The sequence below is a fragment of the Erpetoichthys calabaricus genome, chromosome 4, assembly GCF_900747795.2.
Source record: "Erpetoichthys calabaricus chromosome 4, fErpCal1.3, whole genome shotgun sequence".
Lineage (NCBI taxonomy): Eukaryota > Metazoa > Chordata > Cladistia > Polypteriformes > Polypteridae > Erpetoichthys > Erpetoichthys calabaricus.
Genome location: NC_041397.2, coordinates 152910897 through 152937553, shown reverse-complemented (window position 1 = coordinate 152937553; position 26657 = coordinate 152910897).

The window sequence follows — 26657 nt, the reverse complement described above, 5'->3', positions numbered from 1 at the left end:
GGTAGAAAGGAATAGGCTTAAGGGGCATTGGGAATCCTTTTGGATCAGATGGGACCTCTGCAATAGGTTACATCTGAATCGGAGGGGAACCAATGTGTTGGGGAGTCTTATGAGTAGGTTAGTCAAGGATTGTTTAAACTAGGGTATGGGGGGCAGGGATTTTAGGACAGGCTAGGTTTAGAACTATACATGGAATAACAAACAATAGTGTAAAAATAAAAATGCAAAATAATGTAAATACTGGTATTTTAATATATATAAATGATGCAGATTTTGGATCCTAACATAAACTTTTCTTTCTATTTCTTACTTTATTTTGTAAGCACTGCAGTCTGCCATTACAAGCCTTTTAGAATGATCGTTTATGTGCCTGTTATGAATCCTCAAAATATAAGGGCTAAAAATAGTCCAAGGCTGGATTTGTACCTAATCAATGAAATAGTCAGCTTACACTTTACAACCTTAGCATTTCATGAACTCATACTTAACATATCTGTATTATGCCTGTTTCATATTACTAAAATTATTATTCTGTCTTAATATTAACCTAAACAATTTGTGAAATTAGTGTAAATCACTATCACACAACATCGCAGTCATGTGTATCCTTTTAAGCTAAGCATACTATTATGATTTATTTTTTAAACCTGTTCGTAAAATGGAACTAACATCAATCAATTAACCTAATCATTATGTTATACTGGTACATTTTACTTTCATTTACCTAATGTTTGAAGTAACATCATTTTCTTTTGCATCATTTATTAAAAATGGGGGGCACAGAGATGGTTAATTACAACTTTACCAAGGGCAGCAAAAATGCTACAGCTTGCCCTGTAGCTGACATAATCTTTTACAGACCATAATGATTTTGATCCCATTACTTTTGGTATATTTCATGGCGCAGTACAATGTCAAAGAAAAGCAAAAAAAAAAACACTACGATAAATAGAGAGTACAGTTTCAAGAGAAACATGAGGTAGAATATATAGTTGTGATGAGAGGTGTACCTGTGTGTCTTGTTTGTACAGAAAGTATGCCAGTAGAAGTTTGTTAATATACAGTATTCTGGCCCACATCAGATATATAAAGTGTCATTTTTGGCCTTCAGTAAAACTGAGTTTGACACCCCTGCTCTAATGATAAAATAAGTAATAAAAAGGCTGATAGGAGCGGAGTCCAAAGCACAGATAATCAAAAGCAAAATACACAACAAAAACTATTGTCAAAAGAGAGCAAGCAAAATGGTCCTTACACCATATAGATTAGTTTTCCTTCAATTAAACGTCACAAGTTTAATGGCACCTTCCAGTAAAAGCAGTAGCAACAGACATTGTCAGTATCAATAACATGGTCAGGGTAAGGCAATATCAACATCATACAGATAAAATTATTAATCATACAGAATATCAAAAGCAGCATGTGCCAAACCTACACATAAAGTTCCTTTATATGGTATAAATAAAACCTGAATTCCTGGCAGCCATGCAATACAATCATGCTCCCCACATGAAAATCAAACACCAAGGTAGCGCTGTAGTGATGTCAATGTCATAATGATATAATATACTGAGGAGTGCATTAACAGTCTATAAATCCATGTAAAGTGCAACATTGGGAAGTAAAGATCACAAAAATGTAACAAAAACGCCCTGCTGCTGCTTGGTTATATGCTGCATTTCAAAAATTGATAGTAATTGCCTTTTAAAAATCTAGTTTGAGTTTGCAGAATAATAAAAGTAATCATTTTCTGCATACTGTGTGTGAGAACTTTGGCTAGAATCCTAACAGTAATATTTAGTAGGGAAATTGTCATGTAGAATGCACTTTCTTTTTTCTTTTTTTTTCATTTTATTAATTTTATTGTAATCATTCCATACAAATATATCAATTTTTACAAAAGATAGGATTGAAAACAAGTCGCCCCCCCACCCCCGAGAGAGACAGCATGGCTAACAGAGTAGAACTTAAGGCTTATAGACATACCTAAATTGATGAGTTTAATTGGCAATAGAGATAAATGGAGAAGAAAAAGAAATGTGGAGATAATTGCTTATTCGAAGATATTATTGATTAGATCTTGCCTGGTTTTGAAAAAAATTCTGTACAGATCCTCTAACTGAATATTTGATTTTTTCCAATTTCAAACAGTATAAACATCGGTTTCCCACTGTCTTAAAGGAGGAAAGTTAGGATTCTTCCAATTTAGCAAAATAAGTCTGCGTGCCAAAAGTGTAGTGAATGCAATTACAGTTTGTTTGTCCTTCTCCACTTTAAACCCATCTGGAAGAACACCAAACACAGCTGTTAATGGGCTAGGAGGGATTGTGACACCAAGGCTGTCTGAAAGGCACTTAAAAATTTTGGTCCAAAATGATATTAATTTGGTGCTGGCCCAGAACATGTTACCCAGTGAGGCTGGGACATGATTGCAGCGTTCGCAGGTTGGATCTTACCATGGAAACATTTTTGGACAGTTTTAGGCAAGACAGATGTGCTCAATATATAATTTTGCTTTGTGCATACAGAGCTTGAGTGAAGTCTCTGCATTGCTATTTTCGACTCCTTTTCTCATGTATTGATTAAGATATCTTTTTCCCATTGTCCTCTTGGATCTTTATAAGGGAGGGACTGCAAGATAATTTTATATATTGCAGAGATTGTGTCTAAGTCCTTGAAATTGAGCAATATTTTTTCTGGCATGGAGGAGGGTGCAAGATGAGGAAAATCAGGGAGGTTCTGTTTAACAAAGTTCCTAATCTGAAGATAGTGAAAAAAATGTGTGTCTGGAAAGTTAAATTTGGAGTGTAATTGTTCATAGGATGCAAAGACGTTGTCTATATAAAGATCTCTAAGCAATTTAATCCCAAATCTTTTCCAGATATTAAAAATTGCATATGTTTGCGAGGGTTGAAAGAGGTGGTTCTCTTGCAGAGGTGCCACAGATAAAAGATTCTCCATCTTAAAATGCTTTCTACATTGGTTCCATATTCTGAGTGAGTGAAGCACAATTGGGTTATTAGTATAGTTCCAAAAACTTGCATTTATCGGGGCACAAAGCAGGTAATATAAAGAAGTGCTGCAGGATTTTACTTCCATTGTGGACCAAGCCTGTGTATGTTCATCTATTTGTATCCAGGTTTTTATAGCTTGTATGTTTGCTGCCCAGTAATAAAACTGAAAGTTGGGTAGTGCCATGCCACCTTCTGCCTTAGGTCTTTGTAGGGTCGCTCTTTGGATACGTGGGTGTTTTGAGTTCCAAATAAATGAGGTTATTGTTGAATCTAATTGCCTAAAAATGATTTATTAATGTATATTGGAATGTTTTGAAATAAAAAGTAACTTAGGAACAATATTCATCTTAACAACATTAATTCTTCCAGCTAGAGTGAGATGAAGGGTTGACCATCTATGCAAGTCTTGCTTAATTTTTTCCATACAGACGGCGAAATTTTGTTGATAAAGAGCTTTATGTTTACTTGTAATGTTTACCCCTAGGTATTTAAACTGATCTGCGACGATAAAAGGGAAGGTGTCCAATCTAATATTGTGTGCTTGAGAATTCACTGAAAAGAGCACACTTTTATTCAAATTAATTCTGAGACCAGAGATCTTTTGAAATTCTGTAAGTGCTGTTAAGAATGCAGGCACAGAATTTTGTGAATCTGATATATACAGTACCATATCATTTGCATATAGAGAAATTTTCTGTTCCAGTCCTTCTCTGAAAATCCCCTTTATCTGATAAGAATTTCGACTGTGGACCGCCAGTGGTTCAATGGCGACTGCAAATACCAGTGGTGACAAGGGGCAACCTTGCCTGCTACCACGTTCTAGTTTAAAGTAGTCTTAACAAATATTGTTAATACAAATTGAAGCTTCTGGATTGGTATATAGTAGTTTGATCCATGCACAAATGTTCGGGCCAAACCCAAATTTCTCTAATGTAGTGAAAAGGTATTTCCATTCAATCATGTCAAATGCTTTTTCTGCATCCAATAATAATACTATTTCTGGGGTGTTTGACTTTGTTGGTGAGTATATTACATTAAACAGGTGTTGAAGATTGGAAGATAAGTGTCGACCCTTGATAAATCCAGTTTGATCTTGTGATATTACCAAAGGCAGCACTTTCTCCATCCTTCTAGCTATGATTTTTGAGAGTATCTTAACATCATTATTCAGAAGTGAAATTGGTCTATATGATGCACATTGTGATAAGTCCTTATTTTGTTTAGGAAAGACGGTGATTAATGCTTGGCGAAAAGTTTGAGGTAGAATTTGATTGTCTCTAGCTTCTGTAAATGTTGCTAATAGGAGGGGAGCTAGCTGAGTGGAGAATTTCTTATAAAATTCTACAGGGTAGCCATCAGGGCCTGTTGATTTCCCGCCTTGAAGTGACTTTAAAGCATCTAGTAATTCTGATAGGGCCAGAGGTTTCTCCAGTTCCTCCGCACTAAAAGTACTTATTTGTGGCATCTGTAATGTATCCAGAAATGCATTAGATTGGGTATTGTCTTCTTTAAACTCAGTAGAATATCAGGATTTATAGTAGTCTCTAATTGTGTGCATTATATTTTTATGGTCAATGATTTAATCTCTGTTCGTGTTGGTGATTATTGGGATTGCACTGCAAACTTCTTGCTTGTGGATTTGTTGAGCTAAAAGCTTATTAGCTTTCTCTCCGTGTTCATAGTAATGATGCCTGGATTTATAAATTAGTTGTTCAGTTTCTTTAGTTGTCAAGAGATTGAGTTCTGAATGCAGAGCCTGTCTTTTCCTATGTAGAGCCTCGCTTGGAAGCCTGGCATGTTCTTCATCTACTCTAGTAATTTCATTTTTTAGCTCTGATGCTTTCTTGATTTCTAATTTATTCCTGTGGGAAAGATATGAAATAAATAAATTCAGTAAAGTTCTCATCTGCTAATAGAAGCGGGTTAAGGCGCCATCTGCGAGGTGAATGTGTGGGGCATAATGACTTTAGCTCCAAGATCATAGGTGCATAGTCGGAAATAACAATAGCATCGTACTTCATCATTATTCGTAGGCAAGAAATTATTATCTATAAAGAAATATTCAATTCTTGAGTAGCAATGATGTACTGGTGAGTAGAAAGAATATGTTCTTGAGTTTGGGTTTAGAAACCTCCAGGGGTCTGATAAGTTGTGGTCAGTTACAAACAGTGTAATTGTCTTTGCAGTGTTAGATGTCATCCCCCTGTGACAGGAGTCCTATCTAAGAGTGGAATTAAAACACAATTAACACTAGAATTACTAGAGCCTACGAAAAAACTCGTAAATCCGTCCCACCTTAAATCGCGTCTTAAATCCGTTTGCACCTCTCCGCCAGAGTCCTTTGTCATCTAAATGTGCTGATAAACAAAAGCTACTAGCAGCCAGCTATTCCATCCCCCCACCGACTTAGAACGAATTTCTCCTATCTCATGCCTTGCCTTGATTTGATTATCTGGGATTGAAGTGGAGTTTTAGAGTGGAAATAATATAGTGTTATTTGGAATACATGCATTTCATGTGTGTTCCGTTTCTATAGTAGTGTGTGCAAGCACATTTTTAAAACAGAAACGTTTTTCATATTCTAATAGTAAATGACAAAATGTAGGAATAAACTATATAACGTATGAAGCCTGAAGTCCATATATCAAAGAAACACTTTCACAAAAGGTACAAATAAGAGAACACGTGCGCTTTTATTCAAAAATATAACTGCACAAAAAAAAAAGTCGCGTTAGCATGCCACATTGACATTCTTACTACAACCGCCGCGGTGGCGTAATGGTATCAGCTCCTGACTGGGGATCAGAGGGTGGCGAGTTCGATCCCGCACGGCTCCACTTCAAGAAGTGAACTGCTCTTATTCTTACAATTTTAGAATAACAACATAAATTTGATTTCAGTCTGTAACAGCCGGTGTAACTTATGATACTGGTAAAGGTTAGCTTTTTTTTTTTTTTTTAATTCACTTTTCATTCTCGCAGTCACATTCAGAATCAATCCATACAACCCCATCTGACATAAAGACGCGCTATAGGTCTGCAGTGTACCACGATGCATACTACCGCCCACCCCCCCCCAAAGGGTTCTGACACACAAACGCTGGCGAAGCTACCTTCTTCGTATCTCACCGTCACTTGAAATCAGCAGTTCTTAGCTGCTTATCAATCCATACAACCCCATCTGACACAGCTGTTTTCACATAAATAAAAGTGTACTTTTATTCAAGACTATAACCGAAGAATAAAGAAAGCAAGTTACAGTTGGTGGTTGATACGACAGCTTGCGTGGTGCAATGCTAAGAACTGCTGATTTCAAGTGACGGTGAGATACAAAGAAGGCAGCTTTGCCAGTGTTTGTGTGTCAGAACCCTTTTGGGGGGGGGGTAGTATGCATCGTGGTACACTGCAGACCTATAGCGCGTCTTTATGTCAGATGGGGTTGTATGGATTGATTCTGAATGCGACTGCGAGAATGAAAAGTGAATTAAAAAAAAAAAAAAAAAAGCTAACCTTTACCAGTATCATAAGTTACACCGGCTGTTACAGACTGAAATCAAATTTATGTTGTTATTCTAAAATTGTAAGAATAAGAGCAGTTCACTTCTTGAAGTGGAGCCGTGCGGGATCAAACTCGCCACCCTCTGATCCCCAGTCAGGAGCTGATACCATTACGCCACCGCGGCAGTTGTAGTAAGAATGTCAATGTGGCATGCTAACGCGGCTTTTTTTTTTGTGCAGTTATATTTTTGAATAAAAGCGCACGTGTTCTATTTGTACCTTTTGTGAAAGTGTTTCTTTGATATATGGACTTCAGGCTTCATACGTTATATAGTTTATGCCTACATTTTGTCATTTACTATTAGAATATGAAAAACGTTTCTGTTTTAAAAATGTGCTTGCACAGACTACTATAGAAACGGAACACACATGAAATGCGTGTATTCCAAATAACACTATATTATTTCCACTCTAAAACTCCACTTCAATCCCAGATAATCAAATCAAGGCAAGGCATGAGCTAGGAGAAATTCGTTCTAAGTCGGTGGGGGGATGGAATAGCTGGCTGCTAGTAGCTTTTGTTTATCAGCACATTTAGATGACAAAGGACTCTGGCGGAGAGGTGCAAACGGATTTAAGACGCGATTTAAGGTGGGACGGATTTACGAGTTTTTTCGTAGGCTCTGGTAATTCTAGTGTTAAAGCCCCCAGCCATTATAATTGGGAATGGATGCAAATAATTCCCTACTAGGTTTTTTTTGGGAGTTTTTCCTTGTCTTCTTAGAGAGTCAAGGCTGGGGGGCTGTCAAGAGGCAGGGCCTGTTAAAGCCGATTGCGGCACTTCCTGTGTGATTTTGGGCTATACAAAAATAAACTGTATTGTAAACTGTATTGTAAAAACATTTTGCATGAATTCCTTATCATCAACATTCGGTGCATAAACATTTATCAAAATCATTTTACAATCAAATAAGTTGCCCATGACCATCACATATCTCCCTTCAGGATCAGATACTACATTTGATGCTACAAATTAGACTGTTTTATGTATGAGGATTGCCACACCTCTAGTTTTCTTTGTAAAGCTAGAATGGAACATTTGGCCAGTCCAGTCCTTTTGCAGCCGGAACTGATCCTTGCTTAGTAAGTGGGTCTAATGTAAAAATACTATTTTAGCATTTAAACCTGTTAGGTCAGAGAATACTTTCTTTCTCTTTAATTCGTGATTAAGGCCTTTAACATTCCAGCTCACAAAGTTAACTGTTCCATCATGGAGACATTGATTCTGCATTTTTGATGTCATTTTATAGTCTTAACTGGAAGTGAGACAGCTTTAACCTTAATTTCCTATTTCCCCACGGGTAATTGCCATGCAGCCTATTGTTACGTTGATAGTTACAATTATAAGGATTAAAAAGATAGATTAGATATAGCCTGCTCTCTTTCTCTCCCCCACTTATCCTCCCACCCCCCCATTTTACCTGCCCATGTGAGGCTGGACCCCACTTCACAAAGTCCCGGTCCCCTGACATACCTAGAGACAGAGCACGTCCAAAGCAAGACAAGCCCCCACACAGCGGTGTTTGAGGATTAGAAATTAGAGATATCTATTGCCAAAATAGTCTAAATACTATATGCCTCAAATATAATCATTAACATACTATAAGCATAAGATATCAAATCTTCAGCAATCTTAAAGTATTAAGATAATAAACCCAGGGAATGGTGTTAGAAAGTGCTCCAGGATATGCATAGTAAATCCTAATGCAATAATAACAATAACGATAAACCAAGGGTATGATGTTAAACAGTCCCCTTTAGGGTAGTAAAAATTAAAAAAAAATAATTTCTTCCACACACGTCTATAACTGTAATTAAGACATAAACAGAAAGCGTCTGAGTAATGTAAAGAATCCATCCATCCATCCTCTTCCGCTAATCCGAGGTCGGGTCGCGGGGGCAGCAGCTTGAGCAGAGATACCCAGACTTCCCTCTCCCCGGCCACTTCTTCTAGCTCTTCCGGGAGAATGCCGAGGCGTTCCCAGGCCAGCCGGGAAACAGAGTCCCTCCAGCGTGTCCTGGGTCTTCCCCTGGGCCTCCTCCTGGTTGGACGTGCCCGGAACACCTCACCAGGGAGGCATCCTGATCAGATGCCCGAGCCACCTCATCTGACTCCTCTCGATGCGGAGGAGCAGCGGCTCTACTCTGAGCCCCTCCCGGATGACTGAGCTTCTCACCCTATCTTTAAGGGAAAGCCCAGACACCCTGCGGAGGAAACTCATTTCAGCCGCTTGTATTCGCGATCTCATTCATTCAGTCACTACCCATAGCTCATGACCATAGGTGAGGGTAGGAACATAGATCGACTGGTAAATTGAGAGCTTTGCCTTACGGCTCAGCTCCTTTTTCACCACGACAGACCGATGCAGAGCCCGCATCACTGCGGACGCTGCACTGATCCGCCTGTCGATCTCACGCTCCATTCTGCCCTCACTTGTGAACAAGACCCCGAGATACTTGAACTCCTCCACTTGAGGCAGGATCTCGCTCCCAACCCTGAGAGGGCACTCCACCCTTTTCCGACTGAGGACCATGGTCTCGGATTTGGAGGTGCTGATTCCCATCCCAGCCGCTTCACACTCAGCTGCGAACCGATCCAGAGAGAGCTGAAGATCACGGCCTGATGAAGCAAACAGGACAACATCATCTGCAAAAAGCAGTGACCCAATCCTGAGTCCACCAAACCGGACCCCCTCAACACCCTGGCTGCGCCTAGAAATTCTGTCCATAAAAGTTATGAACAGAATTGGTGACAAAGGGCAGCCCTGGCGGAATCCAACTCTCACTGGAAATGGGTTCAACTTACTGCTGGCAATGCGGACCAAGCTCTGACACCGGTTGTAAAGGGACCAAACAGCCCTTATCAGGGGGTCCAGTACCCCATACTCCCGGAGCACCCCCCACAGGATTCCCCGAAGGACAAGGTCGTATGCCTTTTCCAAGTCCATAAAACACATGTAGACTGGTTGGGCGAACTCCCATGCACCCTCCAGAACTCTGCTAAGGGTATAAAGCTGGTCTACTGTTCCGCGACCAGGACGAAAACCATACTGTTCCTCCTGAATCCGAGGTTCGACTATCCGATGGACCCTCCTCTCCAGAACCTCTGAGTAGACTTTTCCAGGGAGGCTGAGGAGTGTGATCCCTCTGTAGTTGGAACACACCCTCCGGTCCCCCTTCTTAAAGAGGGGGACCACCACCCCGGTCTGCCAATCCAGAGGCACTGTCCCTGATGTCTATGCGATGTTGCAGAGACGTGTCAACTAAGACAGCCCTGCAACATCCAGAGCCTTGAGGAACTCCGGGCATATCTCATCCACCCCCGGGGCCCTGCCACCAAGGAGTTTTTTGACCACCTCGGTGACCTCAGTCCCAGAGATGGGGGAGCCCAACTCTGAGTCCCCAGGCTCTGTTTCCTCAGTGGAAGGCATGTTAGTGGGATTGAGGAGGTCTTCGAAGTACTCCCCCCACCGACTCACAACGTCCCGAGTCGAGGTCAGCAGCGCACCATCCCCACCATATACAGTGTTGACACTGCACTGCTTCCCCCTCCAGACGCCGGACGGTGGACCAGAATCTCCTCGAAGCCATCCGAAAGTTGTTCTCCATGGCCTCCCCAAACTCCTCCCATGCCTGAGTTTTTGCCTCAGCAACCACCGAAGCCGCATTCTGCTTGGCCTGCCGGTACCTATTAGCTGCCTCCAGAGTCCCACAGGACAAAAGGGACCGGTAGGACTCCTTCTTCAGCTTGACAGCATCCCTCACCGCCGGTGTCCACCAACAGGTTCAGGGATTGCTGCCACGACAGGCACCGACCACCTTACGGCCACAGCTCAGGTCAGCCGCCTCAACAATAGAGGCATGGAACATGGCCCATTCGGACTCAATGTCCCCCACCTCCCTTGGGATGTGGTCGAAGTTCTGCCGGAGGTGGGAGTTGAAGATACTTCTGACAGGGGGCTCTGCCAGACGTTCCCAGTAGACCCTCACAACACGTTTGGGCCTACCAGGCCTGACCGGCATCCTCCCCCACCATCGAAGCCAACTCACCACTAGGTGGTGATCAGTTGACAGCTCTGCCCCTCTCTTCACCCGAGTGTCCAAGACATGTGGCCGCAAGTCCGACGACACGACCACAAAGTCAATCATCGAAGGCCTAGGGTGTCCTGGTGCCAAGTGCACATATGAACACCCCTATGCTTGAACATGGTGTTTGTTATGGACAATCCGTGACGAGCACAGAAGTCCAATAACAAAACACCACTCGGGTTCAGATCGGGGGGGCCATTCCTCCCAATCACGCCCTTCCAGGTCTCACTGTCATTGCCCACATAAGCATTGAAGTCTCCCAGCAGTACGAGGGAGTCCCCAGAAGGTATGCCCTCTAGCATCCCCTCCAGGGACTCCAAACAAGGTGGGTACTCCGAACTGCTGTTCGGTGCATACGCACAAACAACAGTTAGGACACGTCCCCCTACCCGAAGGCGGAGGGAGGCTACCCTCTCATCCACCGAGGTAAACCCCAATGTACAGGCTCCAAGTCGGGGGGCAATAAGTATGCCCACACCCGCTTGGAGCCTCTCACCGGGGGCAACTCCAGAGTGGTAGAGAGTCCAGCCCCTCTCAAGGAGATTGGTTCCAGAGTCTAAGCTGTGCGTCAAGGTGAGCCCGACTATATCTAGCCAGAACCTCTCAACCTTGCACACAAGCTCAGGCTCCTTCCCCTTCAGAGAGGTGACATTCCATGTCCCAAGAGCCAGCTTCTGTAGCCGAGGATCGGACCGCCAAGGTCCCCGGCTTCAGCCACCACCCAACTCACACTGCACCCGACCTCCTTGGCCCCTCCCATAGGCGGTGAGCCCATGGGAACGGGGACCCACGATGCCTCTTCGGGCTGTGCCCGGCCAAGCCCCATGGGTGCAAGCCCGGCCACCAGGCGCTCACCATCGAGCCCCACCTCCAGGCCTGGCTCCAGAGGGGGGCCCCGGTGACCCGCGTGCGGGCGAGGGAAAACGTTGTCCAAATTTTTTATTCATCATAGAAGGTCTGCTGAATTTCACTTTCTTTCATCCCTCACCTAGGACCAGTTTGCCTTGGGTGGCCCTGCCAGGAGCATAAAGCCCTGGACAACAGAGCTCCTAAGATCATTGGGACACGCAAAACCCTCCACCACGATAAGGTGGCGGTTCGAGGAGGGGAATGTAAAGATGCAACTCACTATTGTGTTTCAGAATAGTCTCGGGATCAGCTTTCTTAATTCCTTTTCTGCTTCCTCCTTGCTGAAGAATACGTAGTATTGGCCTTGAACATCCACTTTCAGTTTGGAAGGATACAAGAGGCTGTATTTGATATCGGCTTGCCATAACCGCTGTTTGATGTTGTAGAAGGCTGCACATTTAGCATCTGTTGCGGGAGAGAAATCAGGGAAGATACGAATGTGGTTATTTTCAAATATAATTTCTTGCTTGTGTCTGAGGAGTGCCATCACATCTAGCTTACATAATAATCTCTCAAAGCGGACAATAAAAGACCTAGGTCTAAAGGTATTTGATCCTTGTATGCGATAAGCTGCTGCTATCTCAGTATCTGATTTAAAGTCCTCCCCAATTATTTTAGAGAATAGTTCAACTGTGAATTTCACTGGGTTTGGACTTTCACTATTCTCAGGTAGACCTTCAATTCTAATATTATTCCCTCTGCTTCCATCTTCCAGAGCGGCAAGTCTGTCTCCGAGTTTTTTGCATTTGGAATTGGCAGCTGTTGCTTTTCCATCAGTGGTGGATGCTAGATTTTCGGCTATTTCAATTTGAATGACTGCTTAACATCCTCCAGCTGATTGGCAAGTGTGCTCAGATTAGATGTGTTTTCCTGAATGTGCTCCTCAATTTTTTCCAGCACACATTTAAAGGTCATCTCAGTGAGTATATATGCATCTCTCCGAGTCTTTATTATCCTGCCGCAGCTCTTGCTGCAGCTTCTCACTTGCCTTGTCGCTTTTCTTTATCTCTTGCTTGAGCTCAGCAATCATCACCTTCAGTTCGGATGGATAATTTCTGCTTTTGTGCAGCGTAGGTGAAGCGGCGGACTCTATTACAGCCGATTTACCTGGCTCTCGTGAAGTAGGTGAAAGTGCAGACTGCAAGGCCTTTTCCAGTTTCAAATGATCTTCCCCAATCGGCAAGCTATCGCGACCTGCGTCACTTGCACTTTCGCTCTCAACTGGAGATGATGCAGCGGACTGTGGTCCTGAGGAGTCAGGGCTTTCGCCCATCTGTTCCAGGTCAGTCTCTGAAAGGCCGTACCTTGAGCTTGAACTTGGACTTGCTGTTCTGGGCTTGGATGTAGCTTTAGTTCTCTTTTCCATTTCTTTCTGAGCCCCTTTCTTACCGAACATGCTTATATATGCTTGCATATTCTGTAGTAGAACCCTCGGGTTGGATAAATACAGGATATCTCAGGATCTCAGGATAATAAAGAAATAATATTAATATTAAAATATAACACTGCTGCTAATGGAGTTCCACTTCAGACGTCCATCTCTCGCAACGGATGAGACATCAAACGCAGTTTCTAAAAAAAACTGCCATTTTCATAGCAGAAATGCAGAGGAAAGATGACTACACCACACTATAAACAAAGGTCTTCACTTGAACTTGGATGTACAACAATCTCCACAGTGTATTAAGCATTATCCTTGAAGGCTTGGTATTGTAAAACTGCTTTACATGTGTTAAGATAAATTAGATCTCTAAGTAGCTACTAAACAGAAAGCTAAAGGTATGCTTTCTCTAATGTATTTGTTACTTGATAGATAGATAGATAGATAGATAGATAGATAGATAGATAGATAGATAGATAGATAGATAGATAGATAGATAGATATTTGTACTATTACTAAGCTAAAATTTAACAAAATAAAAGAAACAACAACAAACCTTCTCAAGCACACACAGAAGTACCAAAATGAATTAAAAAATTTCAGACTTTGCTAAAGATAATAGAACATTCACAGTGAGGCATATAAAGGCATATTCCTGCATGTATAAAGATCATGATTAACTGTGTCAAATAAACTTTTAATTTTTAGAAGCTTTTAACTAATTTGGAAACAAAAGAGCTCAATTGTTTAGTCCTCTCTCGCAGATATTTATATTATTGTTGTGTTTGTCAATAAATTAAAATGGACGAGTTTACATATAATGGTAAGAAAAATAAAGAGGGGCCTTTACTGTATTATTATTGATATTGACAAAATTAAAGCAGATAATTAACTAATGATTAATATCAGCCAATCTAATTCCTCTTCTGCAAAGAGCCACAGCAGTTCACCTGATCCTATGTCAAATGCAGGAATATGGTATAAGAAAAATCTCCCTATACAAAAGAATGGAGGAATGGAGTGAGGAAGTGAAAGAACAGTCAATAGGAAGATAAAAAAGAGAAGCTGCAAAAACGTTTATCAAAAAAGCCAAACTGCTGAGTAAAAAATATGGGTAAAGTTTCTTGGTTGCATTCTTCCTGTTGAGTTTTTTTTTTTTTTTTTTTTTAATATTTTTATTTTATTAATTTTCATTGTAATCATTCCATAAAAACAGATCAATTTATAACACAACAAATTTGAAAACAAATCAAACCCCACCCCTGAGAAGGAGAGCTTAGCTAAAGGAAAATTTCTTTAAGCTTTTTAATAAGGCAACATTAGACAAAAGAAGGGGAGAAGTAAGTATCTATATAAATAAGAGATGGAGAAGGGAGTTAAATGCAATAATAGTTAATTCTCTTATTCTAAAATAATATTGATTAAATCCTGCCATGTTTTGAAAAAATTTTGTACAGATCCTCTAACTGAAAATTTGATTTTTTCCAATTTCAAATAATATAAAACATCGGTTTCCCACTGACTTATAAGAGGAGACTTAGGATTCTTCCAATTTAACAAAATAAGTCTGCGTGCCAAAAGTGTAGTGAATGCAATCACCGTTTGCTTGTCCTTCTCCAATTCAAGTTCATCTGGAAGAACACCGAACACAGCTGTTAGTGGGTTAGGAGGGATTGTGATACCAAGGCTGTCTGAGAGGCACTTAAAAATTTTTGTCCAAAATGATGTTAGTTTGGTGCAGGCCCAGAACATGTGACCCAGTGAGGCAGGAGCTTGGTTGCAGCGCTCGCAGGTCGGATCCTGGCCTGGAAACATTTTGGACAGTTTTAAGCGAGACAGATGAGCTCGATATATAATTTTTAGTTGAATAATTCTATGCTTTGCACATATAGAACTCGAGTGAATTCTCTGCTTTGCTACCTTCCACTCCTTTTCTGATATATTGATTAAGAGATCTTCTTCCCAATGTCCTCTTGGATCTTTGAAAGGTAGGGACTCTAATAAGATTTTATATATTACGGAAATAGTGTTTGATTCCTCGGAATTTAGCAGTATTTTTTCCAGCATTGTGGAGGGTGCAAGGTGGGGGAAATCGGGCAATTTCTGTTTAACAAAATTTCTAATTTGAAGATAGTAAAAGAAATGTGTCGCTGGGAGGTTACATTTTGAACGTAATTGTTCAAAAGATGTAAATATGTTGTCTATATAAAGATCTCTGAGCATTTTAATCCCAAAACTTTTCCAGGTATTAAAAACTGGATATACTTGCGAAGGTTGAAAGAGGTGGTTCCCTTGCAGAGGTGCCACTGATAAAAGATTTTCCATCTTAAAATGCTTCCTAATTTGGTTCCATATTCTGAGTGAGTAAAGCACAATTGGGTTATTAGTATATTTGCGATAACTTTCATTTATTGGAGAGCAGAGCAGGGAATATAAAGAAGTACTACAGGATTTTACTTCTATTGCAGACCAAGCCTGTGTATGTGCATTTATTTGTGTCCAGGTTTTTATGGCTTGTATGTTTGCTGCCCAGTAATAAAACTGAAAATTAGGTAAAGCCATGCCACCTTCTGCCTGAGGTCTTTGTAGAGTCGCTCTTCGGATACGTGGGTGTTTTGAGTTCCAAATGAATGAGGTTATTATTGAATCTAACTGTTTAAAAAACGATTTATTGATATATATTGAAATGTTTTGAAATAAAAAGAGAAGTTTAGGAAGGATATTCATCTTAACAATGTTAATTCTTCCGGCTAGAGTGAGATGAAGGGCTGACCATCTATGCAAGTCTTGCTTAATTTTTTCCATACAGACGCCAAAATTTTGTTGATAAAGAGCTTTATGTTTACTGGTGATATTTACCCCTAGGTATTTAAACTGATCTGCTATGGTAAAAGGTAGGGTGTCTAATTTAATATTATATGCTTGTGAGTTCACTGGAAAGAGTATACTTTTATTCAGATTAATTCTAAGACCAGATATCTTTTGAAATTCTGTTAGTGCTGTTAAAACAGCAGGGACAGTGTTTTCTGGGTCCGATATATATAAGACCATATCATCTGCATATAGAGAAATTTTCTGTTCCAGTCTTTCACTGACAATCCCCTTTATCTGATAAGAATTTCGGCAGTGAACCGCCAGTGGTTCAATAGCGATTGCAAACAACAGTGGCGACAAGGGACATCCTTGTCTGGTACCACGTTCTAGTTTAAAGTAGTCTGAGCAAATTTTATTAATACAAACTGAAGCTTCTGGACTGGTATACAGTAGTTTAATCCAAGCACAAATATTCGGGCCAAACCCAAATTTCTCCAATGCAGTGAAAAGGTAATTCCATTCGAACATGTCAAATGCCTTTTCTGCGTCTAATGATAGTAATACCTCTGGGGTGTTTGATTTTGCTGGTGAATATATAACATTAAACAAGCGTCGGAGATTTGAAGATAGATGTCGGCCTTTAATAAATCCAGTTTGATCTTGTGAAATTACCGAGGGCAGCACTTTCTCCATCCTTCTAGCAAGGATTTTTGAGAGTATCTTAACATCATTATTCAGGAGTGAAATTGGTCTATATGATGCACATTGTAACAAGTCCTTATTTTGTTTAGGAAAGACGGTGATTAATGCTTGTCGAAATGTTTGAGGTAGTATTTGGTGGTCTTTAGCTTCTGTAAATGTTACCAATAAGAGTGGAGCTAGCTGAGTGGAGAATTTCTTATAAAACTCTACGGGGTAACCATCAGGGCCTGATGATTTCCCGCTTTGTAGTGACTTTATAGCGTCTAGTAATTCTGTTAGCGTTAGAGGTTTATCTAGTTCCTCAGCACTTAAAGCATCTATTTGTGGTATTTGTGAATTATCCAGAAATGCATTAGATTGCGTGTTGTCTTCTTTGGGCTCAGTGGAATATAAAGACTTATAGTAATCTCTAAATGTGTGCATTATTTTATTATGGTCGATGATTATGGTGATTACTGGTATTGCATTGTGAACTTCTTGTTTATGAATTTGTTGAGCTAAAAGCTTATTAGCTTTTTCTCCGTGTTCATAGTAATGCTGTCTAGACTTATAAATAAGTTGTTCAGTTTCTTTAGTTGTTAAGATGTTAAGTTCTGTATGCAGGGCCTGCCTTTTCCTGTGAAGAGCTTCACTTGGACGCCTGGCTTGTTCTTCATCTATTCTAGTAATTTCATTTCTTAGCTCTGACACTTTCTTGGTTTCTAATTTATTTCTATGGGAAAGATATGAAATAATCTGGCCTCTTAAGAAGGCCTTTAGAGTTTCCCAGAGTGTTCCTGCAGAAACCTCTGTGGACGTGTTTGTCTCTAGGAAGAAGCTGATTTGTTTGGATATAAATTCTGTGCAGTTCTCGTCTGCCAATAAAAGAGGGTTAAGACGCCATCTGCGAGGTAAGTACGAGGGGCTTATTGATTTTAGCTCCAAGACTAGAGGGGCATGGTCAGAGATAACAATTGTGTCATATTTGCATGATTTAATTGTAGGCAGGAAATTATTATCTATAAAAAAATAATCAATTCTTGAGTAGCTATAATGCACTGGTGAGTAGAACGAATATGTTCTTGAGTTTGGGTTAAGAAACCTCCAGGGGTCTGATAAGTTGTGATCATTTAAAAACTATGTAATTATCTTTGCAGTATTAGATGTCGTCCCCCCTGTCACAGGAGTCCTATCTAAGAGTGGATTTAAAACACAATTAAAGTCCCCAGCCATTATAATTTTATGAGTGTTCACATTGGGAATGGATGCAAATAGATTTTGCATGAATTCCTTATCATCAACATTGGGTGCATAAACATTTATCAAAATCATTTTACTGTTATATAAGTTGCCCATGACCATCACATATCTCCCTTCAGGGTCCGACACTACCTCTGATGCTACAAATGGAACTGTTCTATGTATGAGAATTCCCACCCCTCTAGTTTTCTTTATAAAGCTAGAATGGAACATTTGGCCAGTCCAGTCTTTTTGTAATCTGAACTGATCCTTGGTTAGTAAGTGGGTCTCCTGTAAAAATACTATTTTAGCGTTTAAGCCTGTTAGGTGAGAGCATACTTTCTTTCTCTTTAATTCGTGATTCAGGCCTTTAATATTCCAGCTCACTAAGTTAACTGTCCCATCATGGAGACATTGATTCTGAGTTTTTAATGTCATTTTATAGTTTTAATTGGTAATATGGCAGTTTTAATCTTAGTTTCAAGATTCCCCATGAGTTGTTGCATGTTAGCCTGTTGTTGCATTGATATTTATAATTATAAGGATTATAAGAATAGATTAGATATAACCTGCTCTCCTTCTCTCCCCCCTTTATCCCCCCCCCCCCCCATTTTGCCTCCCCACATGAGGCTAGACCCCACTTCGCGATGTTCCAGTCCTCTGACATACGAAGAGACAGAGCACGTCCAAAACAAAACAAACCCCACCCTGCAGCGGCGTTACAGAATTAAAACAGAGATATCTTTTACAGTTAAATCCTTAATACTATTTGCCGAAAATTTTCTCATTAACAATATTTAAGCTTGAAATAATCTTCAACGCTTTTAAGTTAAGATATTAAGATTGAAAAAAAAAAAAAAAAAAAAAACCAACCCTGGGAGTGATTTTAAAAACTAGTCCAGGATAAACCTGGTAATTCATACTGTAATAGTATAATGGTAATTGTATAAATAGTAGAACAAGCATTAAACCAAGGGTATGAAGTTAAACAGTCTACTTTAAGGTATAGTAAATTAAAAAAAATATAAACATATAACATATAAAGTCCAGATAAAAACAAAATAAAAAAAAAAAAAAGAAAATAAGAGATGTATAATTATAATACCAGTCTCTTTAAACATGGATCCAGCGATCAGATCATAGGTCTTTCCCGTGCCTTGATAGAATACGGCTCTTTAATTTTAATTAACTTTCAAAAAAAGTGTCGGAAACAGCTTCTTTAATTCTTTTTCAGCTTCTTCTTTGCTGAAGAAAATATAATGTCAATCTTGAACTTCCACTTTCAGTTTGGCAGGATACAAGAGGCTGTATTTGATATCGGCTTCCCGTAGCATCCTTTTAATGTCGTTGTAGGATCTGCGTTTTGCAGCTGTTGATGGTGAGAAGTCGGGAAAAATACGAATAAGATTATTTTCGAATATAATCTCTTGCTTGTGTCTGAGAAGTGCCATCACATCAAGCTTACATCTTAGTCGTTCGAAGCGGACAATAAAAGACCTAGGTTTAAAGGCGCTTGGTATCTTTGTGCGATAAGCCGTGGCTATCTCATTGTCGAGTTTAAAGTCATCTCCAATTATTTTAGACAGTAATTCTACTGCAAATTTCACTGGGCTTGAGCTTTCTCGTTTCTCAGGTATACCCTCAATTCTTATATTATTTCTTCTGCACCCATCCTCCAGGGCTGAAAGTCTGTCTCCAAGTTTTTTGTATTCCGAGTTCGCAGCTGTGGCTTTTTCATCGGCGTTAGATGCCATTTGTTCCGCTGTTTCCACTCGAGCCGTGAGTCCCTGCTTAACGTCTTCCAGCTGATCTGAAACGTCATTAATATGATCATCAATCCTTTTCAGTTTGGAGTTAGTTTCTTCAATGTGTTCCACTAATTTCTCCAACATGCCTTTAAAGTTCACGTCGAAACGTTTAAATAGACGCGTTTCCTTATCTTTGTTATCCTTCTTGAGCTCAGTGGCCACCTTCTTAAGATCATTTGTGTTATCTTTCTTAAGCTCATTCATGGCCGTAACCATGGCAGTGGCCAGTGTAGTGATCATCTCTTTCTGTGTAGCGATCATCTCTTTCAGTTCGGACAGTTCGCTTCTGCTTTCGTGCTCCGCAAGTGAAAATGCAGCTCCTGTTACAGGCTCGCGATGAGTAGATGAGAGCACGTCCTGCAAAGCCCTTTCTAGTCTCGAATGATCCTCAGAAATCGGCGATCCCTCGCGACCTGTATCACTTGCGCCTTCGCTCCCATTTTCACTCTCGACTGGAGACGATACAATGGAGCGGGGTCCCAGGGATTCTGTGCACTCTTCTGCCTGTTCCAGGTCAGTCTCCGTGATGCCATACCTTACACTTGCACTCAGGCCGGCAGTCTGTCCGGACTTTGATGCAGCTTTAAGTTTCTTTTCCGGTTCTTTCTGACTTTTCTTCTTGTTACTCATGCTTGTATATTGTAGTGCAAGTTCCTTGGTCGGGTTAAATACAGGATACCTCTAAATAATATGAAATACGTGGGAAAATAAAGCCGCTGCTAGCAGAGCTCTGCTTCAGACGTCCATCTCCTATAAACGGACGAAACCAACAGGTTGAGTTTTTAATCGAAAATTTAAAAAATTATATAATTAATGCTACCACAACTTCAGAATACGTTATTAAACAAATATCTTTTGCCTTCTAACAATTTGTTTCTTGTTAACCTAAGTCCAACTGCAAATTTCATCTGTTGATCCCACTCAGTTTTGTTTGGTGCATTTCATGCAGTTGATTATTATTAATGCAGTCCTGCATCAGCAAAGGTTAATTTTGTACGTAAGTTTTCATTTGATGTTTTAAGAATAATGGGTATAAAATTGACACACTATTTTTTGGTTGAAGGATCAAGTCATTGTTGTTAGAGCGGTTAACCATTTTTGGTGTATCATAGAGGAAGAGGTATGCTTACTATTTGTGGAGAGAATATTTGTGAGCATGTGGGTGTGAAGGGGTAGCTGTAGCAAAAACATAAGAGGCATTAATTAAAACTCATTTCCCTTTGTCCCCAAATATGGCATTATTTTTTTATTTCATTAATGAGTTGTCAAAAACTAAGGGATGTAAACATTACAGATTGTAAGTCACAAGATTGTCCATATGAAAATTGTTAAAAATTATTTTCAGACCAAATGGACCAATTAGCTGTTCAATTGTGGTAGTTTTATGTCACAGTCTATAATATTTGTAATTCTGTGTTAACATTTGCACTATTTTGATAATAAAGGAGTAGAATAAAATACAATACATTTAATTTTATTTGGTACAGTAAAGCAAATATTTTTGCAAAGCTCAGTTTAGCAACTTAGCCTCTTTTCGGTATAGCTAATTAAACTGTCAGCAGCAGAACTTCATGTCAGTGTGCAGTGCAATGCAGTTAAGTCTGACATATTTTTCTTTTACATCAAGGATCTTAAGAACCTCTTTTTTCTAATGATTTTTGGCTGGCCAGAACCATCTTGTAGCATTTAAGAAAAATTAGCTCTGTTTAGATAAGCATTATTTAGATCAGGGGCTATAAACTGTGCTCACTCTGGGATTCAGAGTCATGGCTTCACAATAGTTGAAATCAATTAATTGCTTTTAAATTAAATGATTAATTGTGACATTTGAACACTTCCCACAGGGTCCAGGAGAGGTGATTTTATTGTAATGCATCTATAGATGCTCATCTGCTAGATCAAGCAGACTTTATATTAAAGGCATTTAAGCTCATAGTTGTGGATTGATTGCATTGTTAAATGAATATATATTGACATATGGTGGTCAGGAAGTGGCCTCAAGGATTATTTATTGAAAATGATTCTGGTCTCCCATAGACCAACAGAAATCACTTGCTGCAGAGGCACCATCTTTATGAGAGGAAAGGCAGTGTGGTACATTGGCTAAGGCATTGAACGTTAAAAGCCAAGGTTGTGGGTTTGATCCCCACCTGTGACTCATTGAGTATCATCGAGGAAGTCAATTAACCTGATGGTGTTCTAAGTATAAAAAATATTTTTACATAGCTGTAAGGTATCCTGATCTTTAAATCCAACTTAGATTAAGGTGTCAGTCAAATATAAAATAATACTGACATTTGTAGATTAGCTGTAGACTGAAATCTCAGAGCATATTGGGGCAGCACAAATGTGAAGTGGTCAAATATTTGGTCAGGAGTGTCTAATCCTAGTCCTGGATGGCTACATAGCTCCAGGATTTTGTTTCAATCTATTTTTCATAAGAAATCATTTTTTTATGTTAATAGAAAACATGGTTTAATTAGACTTTCCTCCCTTATCTTGCTAGCCTTCTGCTGTTTGAGAAATCCCTACTAATATGTATTTTCATTTTATGAGAAGAATCGGGACAATATTTTGTGGATTAGTGTGGTCTAGAACCCCTTAATTTTTCAGGTGTTTCCTATATATTTTTTCTAAATATTTCATTTAAAGAGCTAATTAACAATAAACACACAAATGAATGAAAATGATATCAAATTACCTATAAAAAGCAATTCACTGTTAATTGGCTATTGGTTAATTAAAAACAAACAATCAAAAATGTAGAATCAATAACAGAATTAAAATGAAACTATTTAAGTAGAAGTCTGCACAAAAATCAACACACACTGTAAGCAGAATTCTAAATTTCAAACACGTTAAAAGCGACATAAGAACATAATTTACTTATACAGTATAGCACATTTCAATAGACAAAATTAGGTCAAAGTGTTTTACACTAATAATAGGTACACCAAAATAATGAAAAAAATGAAAAATAAAGAGCAAATATTTATAAAAGTTCATTTAAATCTGTAAAAAAAGAGACAATAAATGCCTAGCCTAATAATCAAATGCTATGGTCAGCTGGCCAGACAGAGCGGAAAACAGTTGCCTTGGATGCTGAAGAAACACTGTGCATTGATCAGGCACTGAGCACCAGAGTGAATGCTGGAAAAAGAAAAGTAGTGATTAGTGACTAATCTAATAAACAAGTGTATTCAATCAGCATCCATGACACCCACCCTGCTCACTCCCAATCCCACACTATCAGCAAGAGAAGTCAAATTAAACAGGTGGGGTCTAGTAATTTTTTAAGTGTTTAACTGTACTGGCGTCCACTTGGAAAATCCAAGTATTCCAATTTTTTGGCACATTAAAACATGCACCATGTCTGTGAACATACTAGCAATTTTTGGAATGTTACCATGGTCTTTGAGAATGATCACTTTTTCTGACAGTTAATGCATTATTTGGTAGCTAAGGTCAGAGTTACAAAAGTGCACTGAAGTGGATGTGCTCCATTGGTCACAATAGTGAGGTTTTGAAATACTGATATTTGGAAAAGTGAATAAAATCCGTACTAACCCCTACTCTCTCTTCTGTTTCTTTTCCCGTTTTTTTGTGGTGGCGACCTGCGCTACCACCACCTAATCAAAGCAACATGATGTTCCAACATTGATGGATTAAAAGCCAGAAGTCTGCATGACCATCATCATCAAGTCCTTCCAGTGGGAACCCTAAATACAAAGAGGACTGTTTCATTTATGTTAGGTAGAATGCCCAGAGGGGGCTCGGCGGTCTCATGGTCTGGAACCCCTGCAGATTTTATTTTTTTCTCACCAGCCGTCTGGAGTTTTTTTTTGTTTTTTCTGTCCCCCCTGGCCATCGGACCTTACTCTTACTCTATGTTAATTAATGTTGTCTTATTTTAATTCTTCCTTTGTCTTTTATTTTTATTTTCTTCATCATGTAAAGCACTTTAAGCTACATTATTTGTATGAAAATGTGCTTTATAAATAAATGTTGTTGTTGTAAATTTATTACTGTGGTAAATGTTACCTTATATATGGTGTGACTAATCAAAAAAATAACATATACTTCAACATGTAAAGTATGTTAAGTTTGTATAAGGATGTCAAATAATTTTGTATGAAAAACAATTTACTTCTGAGGAAAGAGTAACAAGTGAAAATAAACTCCATCACCCTGAAATAAAGAAGATGACTTTTTTCACTGCTGTCAATCCTGCTGTCAGCATTATCCATCTGAAGGGAAAAAATAATCTTTTAAAAATAATCATTTGGTTTTCTTTCTCTAAAAGGGCTTCTTTCAACTGATTGCAAGCAATCAACATTAAAGGAATACGCAAAAATGATCATTTTGTTTGAATTACTTACCCTATGTTATTTATAGTGATGTCTGAAATAAATTTTTAATCTCATGTTTTTATAGAGAACAGAGATCACATTATGATACAAAGGGTCTTCAATAGGGGGGCCCATGGGAAGGCCAGTACTGAACAACAACAAACCTTATTAAAATGTCCTTGAAAAAACTATCAGGTTACTTGTGTTGCATAATCCATATGTCAGTTATTAAATTGTATGCTCATGACATTCAAAGCATACGCTAAAATAAAAACAACAGGAAAATCATAGTAGTCCATGAACAGGAAGTTCAAACAGGATTAAGCTTTTGATTTAGAGAAATGCCTCCTGCTTCATTCATTGGCCAAGAGCCAATGTGATGTACTGAATTATAAATTCCTGCATTGTTTACAGGAATGCATTCACTATATACATCAGAAGTCTTTCTAATGTTTATCCAACTACACTTTTATTATATTCTCTCCCTTAGTTTAATTGATGTATACCTCAAAGCTGATCACATTTCTGCAGAGTTTCTCTAGTTCTCTATGTAATATAATTTTTCTACCAATGTCCCAAAGATTTGCAAGTTCTGGCTCTAATTTGGCTTGGTGAGAACAAGTGTAGTTGTGGGCATACGTGTGCTGCAACCTCAGTTGAATAAATGATGATGTTCTGCTACACTTTATTTCCAGCACCTGTTTTCCCAGTATTAAGCTTCTGTCCTATTTTCTTTATTTTTACATAAGAACCACATTTGTAAGTTCTGAAAAACTTCTATGAAAAAATTTTCCGGTGATAGTCCTTTTAAATGAGGAAAAATGCTTATAGCATATATTACTGATGGGTCTTCTCTACTGGTAACTCCAACTTTAAGGTAAGGTAAACATTTCAGCTAAAGAAGTCAGAAATTTTGAAGTAAGAAAGACAGCGTTTCGAGGTGCATGTGACAAACTTGACTCTATGGACCTATTATTGTGAAACGTGAATAGAAATGAATGCTTGTATATGCTTTCTCCACATTTACAGCTGAAAACAAAGGCTTGATGTCTGGTAATACAATTATACTTACTGTTCTTTTCTGTAAAGTGTTAATTAAAGTATTAATTACGTTAACATATGGTCATCAATCAGTTCCTAAGGGTGACTCAGTGTTTTAAGTGAAGTGATGGATAATTGCATTTGATGAGTGGTTCCTATTTATTTTATTAACACGGGCAAATGAAATAAAACAGATATCTCATGGGACCTATTGCACAGCTCTTGTGAACAACAGCAGTGGTACTAGTGGTACTAACTTGGTGGTTTTGCATAGTGCTAAATAAGCTTTAATCAATTTTAATTTAACAAGTTTTTTGTTTTTTTTTTTCTAGTGTGTGATTGTCAGATTACCAGTCAATGCAATACACCTCAGGGAATTGTCAGCTTGATTTTTATTTCTTCACAAGTAGATATGTTTCTATGGAAACCAAGCAAGTTTTGCACACTGAGAGATGTGGTTTGCTGTATGAAAATACGAAAGCAAGTTTCTTCGCTTTGGTTGAAAGTAAATGCAGGAAAGGGATTGCTGAGAATTGGTGTCCAGATGCATGAAATCACAGTTTAACTTGAAAACATGGGCACTTTAACATCAGTATTTTGGAGAGCACAAAATGGGCATTTTATATTTGAATTGCTAATTAGACGGTGTTCAAAGCCTACTTCGATTTGTTTTAAATAATGAATTCTACCTTTCTTGTTTGATTTATTCTTATGATACTTACAAATAGAGTTCACTGAAATTGACAAACAGATTCACAATTATTTGATTTTCCATAGAAGATATGAGTGACTGAAATTGGCCATGAATGTATTGACAATTGTATGTGAAATAAAATTACATTTAATAAAGCACAAAATATATTGCTGAACACTCTGTTGTCAAACGGAGGATCAATATGAGTGGAACATTTGTGAAGGATCTTCAGGGTCATACCCCATCTCACCTGTGTCTCTATCTTCTGGATTTATGTACAACAATCTGGAAGAACACAACCAGTTATTAAACCTTTTGGGACAGATTTTCAACCCCACTGTTCTGTTCTTGGATTTACAGTTTCAGTAAGAACAGAACTTTAAACAATTATGTGGTAACCTGATAGTCACATTTTTTTGTTCTGAGTTTCTTGATTTACTGTGTCACACACGAGAGCATGGGAGGCAGTAAAAAGGTTTGGCCGAACATGGCATGCCAGATCAGGGATAATGGGATGCACTAACTCCTTTTCTCTCTTCCCTCCTGATCCTCTGAACAGAAGCCTGCCTAATTCCACCTTCGCTTCCAGAACCTACATTACCATTGACATCACTTCCGGTTCCAACCCCTTGGACACACCCCTTTCTCCTCAGCAGCTATAAAGGCAGCCACTTCCCCCATTCACCGGTCCCGTCATTGAGCATTTATTGATTACATTGTGTTTCTATTTTTCCAGGAATTTTTGAATACATGGATTGGAACCCCCAACCCTTTTTCAAGTCTCTCTGGGTCATTTACAACTGCTTTTTTATACTAGAACTTTTAAGTATCCATTATACCAAGCAAAAGACAGTGGGCAATAACAAAAGGAAAATCAGAAACATCAGCGTTATTTTAACAAATCCTCTTTTTAAAGACTTTTAAAAACATTTCTTCAGTGTCATCCATGCTCATTTTAGTTACCTTAGCCAACCCACACTTTAGTTGGCTGCTGATTTGACACACAATATCTGAAACAATGAGGCGTAATAAAAAAATATATATATTCAGGTCACCTGTATTATATATTTGCTTTAATTGC